Source organism: Hibiscus syriacus, unplaced genomic scaffold, assembly GCF_006381635.1.
Source record: "Hibiscus syriacus cultivar Baekdansim isolate YM2019G1 unplaced genomic scaffold, ASM638163v2 tig00110722_pilon, whole genome shotgun sequence".
Taxonomy (NCBI): Eukaryota; Viridiplantae; Streptophyta; class Magnoliopsida; order Malvales; family Malvaceae; genus Hibiscus; species Hibiscus syriacus.
The window spans coordinates 641328-649955 of NW_024062840.1; the positions used below are offsets into that span (position 1 = coordinate 641328).

At 36.7% G+C, this 8628-nt stretch overlaps 1 non-coding gene across 1 annotated transcript; it reads right to left on the reverse strand.

The window, feature by feature from the left end:
- Positions 1 to 7453: 7453 nt before the first annotated feature.
- LOC120139112 lies at positions 7454 to 7560 on the reverse strand. Its single transcript, XR_005517592.1, has one exon. It is a non-coding gene; the product is annotated as a small nucleolar RNA R71 (small nucleolar RNA).
- Between the last annotated feature and the right edge of the window lie 1068 nt (positions 7561 to 8628).

The window sequence follows — 8628 nt, forward strand, 5'->3', positions numbered from 1 at the left end:
TTTGTGTTTGTAAAATTAGAAAGCGGAAATATACGTAGAAATAGTTTTGCGGTACAGGTAATAATGTAAAATTATATTATTTAAATTATTTACGTTTATGTGTAAAATTTTATTATGTTATATTTTCGTTCATATATTATTTATTTAATCAGCATTGTTTCAGTTGTTTTTTTTTTTTTTTGCAAATATAATATTGCCGAACTTTTAAACTCAAAGAATGGCGTGACTTTCAGCTATTGTTTATTATGATGGAGAAATTCGAGACGATGAAACCGGCGTTGTTTTCGTATCAAATGAGCGTGTTAAAATATCATTGAAGAGAAATATAACTCTTGAGGAGCTGATAACGAAGATTTCGAGGAAGATTCATGTTGGAAGTAGTAGAAGAATGTCGTCGTTGCAGTACAGATTTCCAACATCATTGTTGTCATTAACTTATACAGCGTTCGAACTTTTGAACAATGATGATGTTGAAATGATGGTTGAAGCTCAAAGTAATTATTCAGACTCCGATATTGAGATGTATGCAAATTTTATTCAAGTGTGTGTTGTTCGGGGTCAATCATTAAGCTCCCATTATAGGCTGGCTGAACAAGTTGACAGCCCGACGACAGTAATGTGTAATGATTTTAATGCTATAATGGGGAGACATTCATCCGCAACTCCTTACGATATGTATCGAGGTGGGTCGACGAACAATTCGTATGGCAACATTGCGTCCAGTTCAAGGGGAAGACATTCATATGCAAATCCATTTGACCTTAATATGGAGATGTCATCGACGCAACAATATGTGCAGTTTCCATTTGACACTATGGCTTCAAGCTCCAGGGGTAGGCGTTCGACTGCGAGCTTTTTCGATCTGAATGTCAATTTCCTTCCAGTTCAAGAGGAAGGCGTGCAAGTAGCAGGTTCTTCGATTTAAATGTGAAGAGCATGGAGGAACCATCATCTCCACCAGAAGAATCGCTTCGTGAGCCTGGTGCGGATGGTGCTGAGACTGGACTATTCATTCACCCAGAATCACGCAATTCAACTCCGATGATGATGATGATGTGGATGAAGTTCCAGCAAATGTGGCACAAACTGACCCTCCAGCACACATGTATGAAGCTGATTATGGTGCAATGTATGTGCCAGAATTTGCGGATATGCCTCATCTCGGTGACTATGAATATTACTCATCAATAAATAATGGTGAGTTATATTTAGGAATGGAGTTTTCTAGCAAAGAAGAAGTGATGATGGTTATAAAAAATTAAGGTCTAGTTCTATCTTACAGTGACCCTGATATCTACTTATGTAACCAAATCCAGCCTCTACTAAATACGGCAAGATACAACTAGGTATCACTAACTTAATATTCCTAATAAATGGATCTAATACGGTCTTTCTCATAAAATTAAATAATTACAAAAATTAATTCTTAATCTAATAATCATGCATTAAATAAATCAATAAATAATTACTAATAATTTAAATTAAATTAAAACGTTAAAATGTTACCATATCAGCAAAGTGTCGAGATATATGATTTCCATCCAAGCGAAGTAGACCGTCTTCCATTTTATATCTGCAAAAAAATTAATTAAATAAAATATTAAATAAATTAAATACTTAAATAAATTAAATATAAAATATTAAAAATATAATAAAATATACCTTAGACAGAGATTATAAGAGTATTTGAGTGAAGTTGAGAGAATTTGGTGTGATGAAAATAATTGAGGATGTGAGTATTTATATGGAGGGATTGAAACGTTGGGGTAGGTGGGTAATTATACCCAAGGTGCGCCGCAGGGGGCGCGCCTTACTGATGCGTAGCAAATTCTGGAGTAAGACGTGACCCCTGCACCGCGCTATACCCCTGTAGACACGTGTATATCATGTTAACATAAGGCGCGCTGTAGGGGGCGCGCCTTATCCCACGTTGCACCAAATCAACGTAAAACGCGTTGTAGGGGCCGTGCCTTTCTGCAAAAGGTGTTAGATCGGGAAATATATGAACGATACATGATCAGGAAATATACTGTTCAACAGTGATATAACGAAAAAATCGTATTGTTTTCCTCTCCCAGTTTACGCGACTGATCTGTATGGGTTCTCCCACGCGCTCTTCAGTTTAAAGTTTCTGAAGCCAAACTGGTATGTCTATTTATTCTGTGTTTTAAGAAATTTGCCGTTAGTTAAATTTCAATGCCCATATTTATTATATATATTTAAATTATTTATTAAATAACATCATTTAAATATTATTTACGAAAATGAAAAAGGTTTATCATATTAATAGGAATTTTTATCATATTAATGTATCATCAATGAATTTAACGTAGATGGGTTTCATAGTGCTGTGGTCATCGCCTCATCGGGTATAGGCCATAAATTTCTCATATTAACCACTTTTTAATAGGAATTTCATAGTCATTTCAACACTATTGATAATATATCCGACATTGTTAGTATCGTCGTATGTTAAAATTGGACTTCATTCATTCATTGACACACCTCATTCACATTATGATGAATGACATCTCAAAAATAATGATTGTGGAAATGTTTAATTAATAATCTCATCATCAAAGAAAAACTTCAAAAATCCAGTATGTCGTTATCGATTGGACTGGTTGCAGTGGTGCTGGTAGATGAGCGTCATCGTCAGCAACGATATGTGTAAAGTAAACAATGAGTTTGATAGTATTAGTGTATAATAATCTTGTGGCATGTTCGAAAGAGGTAAAATAATATGTGGTGAATATTGCATCTACATCGATTGATTGATTAGTTGGGAGACAATTATGATGTATCGATGGACATTTTTTTTTGTCAGTGAATAGAGCTAACTCGTTGCTCATGAGAAGATTGATGAGCATTTTAAGTTGTTACCTTTTGTTTGTTATTTCCTTCCTTTTATGAATATATCATTGTTGATTTGGATTATTTTCGTTTTATTTTTGTGCAGTAATATATTTTTTAGAATTGACAGCAAAAGGACATATTTTGAATTTTTTTTAATTTTTCGATTGCGACTAGAGACATGGGCACGATATGAGTCTGACGTGACAGTTTTTAGAATGTCCAATCAACACGAGAAAGATTATATGAGCAGCCTAGTCAGCACGATAAGAGGATTGTTTAAAACATTTGAATTATCTTTGAAATTTAGGATTGTTTTCATTTTAAATTCCATGTTATTTTTAGGATTTAGAAGGCTATAAATACCTTCTTATGGTAAAACTTAGGGATGGTCTCTTGAATTCTTCTTTGTTATCTTCTTTTTATTTTTTATAAACAAGTTTCTTTTTCTTTTCATTTAGTTTTTACTCGCTTTTACAAAATATGCTAAGTAGGGTTTCTACCATGCTTAGCTAATTTTCTTATTAGTCGAGAGCTAAAATGACTCAATTCCATAAGTGAGAATTGAAAAGCACTTAAGACCCTTCGGGTTACATTCTCAATTTTATGTTTTATTAGTTTGTCAATCAGCCTTACTTTCAAAATTAAAACGCTTTCATATCAAAAAAGTCGACGTTGGTCTAGATGTTGTTTTAATTTATAGTGGGAGGAGGGATTGGCATGTGGCATATTCAACCTCTTGTGAACAAACTTAGCGGCAGTCCGTTAATAAAAATTGGGATCGAATTCAATTCTCGACGAGATAACATAATCCGAGTCGGGCTTTTTCAAAACTTAATTTGTTTGTTCTAACGACAATAATTGTGGTTAGTCAATTCAAGAATCAGCTTTCAAAGAGTGACTTGAGAAGATCGATTACTAAAGAAAAGACAAGTTACAATGGGTTGGGCCTTGTAGACTGTAACCGACATGAATCCCGAAGTAAAAATCTATTTCGATGATTGAACGGAATTGAAACAAAACTAGATCACGTATATTTTCTCGTTATTGTTTTCAATCTTAATTTATGTTTCCTATTTTATTTCAATTTTAATTCTTTATTTTTCTACTTATTACAATTCTTTGTCTCTCATTCGCCAAACCCCATTTTAATTTATTTTTCTTGCAGTTGCCTGGATTGGAATCAAGACATAAAATTATATCGAGAATTCCTAATTCCTCAAAGTTCTTTACATGAATCAAAGGTGACTCACCGGAAATGAAAAAGTGAACTTAGGCGAAAATGTTTAAGTAATTTTTCAAAAACGTCTTCCACCGAAGTACAAGGACCAAGACATGTTCGCCATATCTTGCAAAATTGGCAATGTCATAATCAAGCGTGCCATGTGCTTAGGCACATCCATCAATGTAATGCCGCATTTAGTCTACGATAAAATTTTCAATGAACCGTTGAAAGAAACAAGGGTCACGATTCATCTCGCCAATCGATCAGTTATCTATCCCAAGGGAGTATTAGAAAATGTTTTATTGAAGGTAAATAATTTGATATTTCTTGCTGATTTTTATATAATTGACATGGAAAATGACCGCAACAATACCAGATCCGAAATTCTTCTTGGGTGACCCTTCTTGAGCACAATGCACACAAAGATTGATGTATGAAGTGGTATTTTAACTATGGAGTTTGACGGTGTGGTCATCAAATTTAACGTTTACAAAGCTATAAAATACCCGAATAATATGGCGAGTTTGAATTTTATTGATATTGTCGATCCATTAGGAGATGAACTTTTGGAAACTAACCTATTTATTTATGTTTGCAAAGAATTGGAAAAAGAGAATTTCGACAACAAGAACATGGAGTTTGAAGAAATGTCTTCTACCATTTCTAATTTTCGTTTGACACCTTCTCAGTCTAAAACTCTTCCTCCAATTTTACAGGAACCTAAGTTGGAATTAAAGCAATTGCCAATGCATTATGCATTTGTGGGTGAAAATGCAACCTTGCCTTACGCATCAAATAAGAAATAAAAATTTTTAGTTACGAGCGAGAAGGAAAATGACCACTCAATACGTGGGAATAGAAAAGCAAGTGAGACTACAATGAGGCTAAAAAACAGTACACTCATTAATATCATTTTTTGAAAGATCAATGATAACTCCGTAAAAGGTCACATTTTAGGACCTTTTCACTTAAGTTATTGAATGTCTAAGAGCTCATTTAGGACCATGTAGATGCATTTAGAAGCATTTAGTTACATGTGGTGGAATTTAGTTTGACGCGGCATTTTATTTTTAAAGCGGTGTTGCCTTATGGGAAAGGTGCTTGTCTGATGATGTGCAGGAATTGAGAGCAAGGAAAAGAGGAAAGGAAATGTCGTGACATATTGAGACTGCTGAGCAGAATGAAAATGTCGCGTTGGACTGGCATTTCGAGAGCGACCAAAGTGAGAAAAGATATTTTTGAGCCAGCTGTCTCTACTCTCCGAGATCTTTGCCCGAGAAATCTGCCTCAAAGATCCGCCTGGAGGGATCGGCGCTACTACAGTCGGTCCTACTGATGACACTGCCTGCATTGTAGATCATGTCTGTCCTTGGTCCTCTGCAGCGGGATCATGCCTGGTACTCCGCCAACAACCCAGGCTGGATAATAGCCACCACTGCCCGACTCCCAAGCAATTTAACCATGGTTTTGGGGTTTCTTAGGATTTTAAACACCAAGTCATAGGGTTAATTTTCCCCTATAAATAGAGGATGAAACCACAATGTTAGAGACTTTGGTTCCAAGTTGATTTGAGCTTAAAAGTTAGAGAGAGAAGGTCTTACTTTTCTCCGTCAATCCTACTTGTCGTGGCATTTCTCCTTGACAAGCTTGAGGGAGTGGCGTTCTAGACATCCGAGAGGAGCTAGTTGTTGGGGGTAGTTCGTGGTGGCCGAGGGAAGCTCCGACAGTGCATGTCGAAGGCTTTTTCTCCTTCCCTTAGTTCTTTGCTTTCATATTTTGTTATTTGGGTTGTAAGGAACGAATAAAACTTGCTTTGTGCTTGTTTATTTCGAACCCCACCATGAACTAATCCTATTTGGTGGGAGTTCATTTGGATATTTAAGTTTTATTTCAATGAATGGTTTCTTTTCTATGCTATAATCTGTTTTGTTTATGAAACTTAGTGCCTTAAGGTTGTAGGAGCTAAGAGAGTAGCCATTCCTTAGGAGATTCTTTGGGCTCGAGAGAATATCGAGATAACACATCCTTAGTGTTCGAGAGAAACTAGGGAGGAACTATATAAACAAGGGGTTCTAGGTAGTAAATAGGCCTAATCCACCTTAGAGATAAGGCTAGGATTTCATTTGACTAAAAGGAGTTGTGCATTAATGATAGGTTAGATGTTAATGTTGCCGCAAAAAGGTATTGTCGAGACATATCCTGTTATCTGGACCAATAGGATCACTGCAAGGGTTTACGCCAACAGGTTTTGCCAAGGCATCTTCAATCTGTCTAGTCCCTTACTAGAGATAGCATAGGGCACCTTAGTATACTCTTTCGAGCAGAATAGGCATAGAGATAAGACCATTCCGAGAAATAAACTTAGGTTTTCCAGAGTTACTCCCATCACTCATTCCCACAGTAGCTTGTTGTGCGAGAAAGACAAAGTCCTATAAATTAAACTTCGTATATTTATATTTTATTTTGCCTTGACATTTCCATCTGCTTGCACTAAACACTATCCATTTTGCCACGACATATCCATTTGCTACCACATTGCCATCATTCCATTTCCACATCAGTCATTCCATTTTGCCACAGCAATATCAATTGTATATACCATCACTAACTTTACTTAGGTGACAGAGTAAAGTGCCTTGACAAACTTATTTGATTTCCTCCAATCCCTGTGGAGACAATACTCACTTATCACTGTATTACTTGTTCGATTGTGTATACTTGCACATATATCCGCACCCATTTATAGTATTCACAAAAAGTGGACAAGTTTTTGGCGTCATTGCCGGGGATTGACAACTGGAAGTTAATTAGTTTTATCATAGCATTTTTATTTTACTTGTTCAATTTTTTTGTATAGTTTTACTTGTTATTTTCCTTGTCTTTTTCAGCCTTTTATTTTACATACTCAACGTGCTCAAGCAAAGATGTATCAAATTAAAAATCAAGGCATTGGTCAAGAGGAAGGTCAGAATGTCAAGGCAATTTCGAATGCTGGGAATGCAGCTAGGCCTCGTAGTATTCGAGATCATTTAAACCCTATCATGGATGACCTAAATCCTGGAATTGTGTCACCCATGATTCAGGCAGCCCACTTTAAGCGCAAACCAGTTATGTTTGACATATTGGACTTTATTGGACAGTTTGGCGGTACTCCTCAGGAGGATGCAAGGTAATATGTTCGGGCATTTTTGGAGGTCTATGACTCCTTTCGACAACAAGGTGTGCATGAAGATGTCCTGAAGTTGAAGTTATTTCCATATTCTTTGAAAGATCACGCCAGGGCATGGCTTAATGGATTACCTTCCGGCTCGATAAGGTCTTGGGCTGACTTGTGCAAAAAAATTTCTACGGCATAATCAACCCAATATGAACAATCATCTTAGAAATGCCATAGCATATTTTCACCAAGATGATGAAGAGTCTATGTATGAATGTTGTGACCGATACAAAAGTTTGCTTTACAAGTGCCCCAATCATGGATTCCATGACTGGACTCAAGTTGTGATGTTCTACAATGGAGTCAATACACATACGAGGATGATGCTAGATGCCTCGACAAATGGGCATTGCTCGATAAATCACCTGCAGAGGCATTTGACATTCTGGATAGGATTGCCACCAACGATTATCAGTTTTCATCTACAAGGCTTGGACTTGGGCGCAAATCACATGGAGCTTCAAGTGAGGTGAGAGAAGTGAAGGTAGCCAATTCAGCATGCTTATTATGCCACGGCAATCACAATGAGAGTGACTGCCCGACCAATCAAGAATCCATCAATTATATAGGTAACTTCAACTGAGGCAAAAACAACCCTTATTTCAATACATATAATCCTGCATGGCGTCAACATCCAAACTTTTCGTGGAGAAATGAAGGAACCAGCAATGCTCATCAACCAGCTCGGCAGCAGAATTTCATTGACTCACAGGGATTTCAATCGAATATACCATGTCATAATTCTAACAAGGGAGGACCATCTTCATCTACCACCAGTTCTTTGGAGGCCACAATGCAAGAGTTCATAGCAACCACGAAGACCATACTGCATGACCATGTGACCTCTATAAAAAACCAAGAAGCTTTTCTTCAAAGCCATAGCTTATCTTTGAGGGCCTTGGATGGTCAGGTTGGTTAAATTGCCACAACATTACATTTTAGCCCACATGGCAATCTAGCTAGTGATACTGAAGTCACTAAGTCTCAAGACAGGTAGAATTATAGTATATTCATCTTAAGGAGTGGCGTCAAAATCCATAAAGATGCTAAGTTTGGGGGGGACACTCGAAGAGCCTGATCATGAGATTGTACACGAAGATTCGAAGGTGCATGAAGATTCACAATCGCTGCAAAACAATGATAAGGGTTCGATGAGTGCAGCTAATAAAGACAAGAAAAATTTACCACGACAATATAAAAGCCCCCATCAGTAGGAGTTGATGACCAAAGGAAAGCTGCAGAATTTTTTCGCAACAAATTTTTATGCACTAATAATCACTTGAAGCTTGATGAAGAAGATAAAGAGGAACTCGAGGATATTCCAAAGGAGACG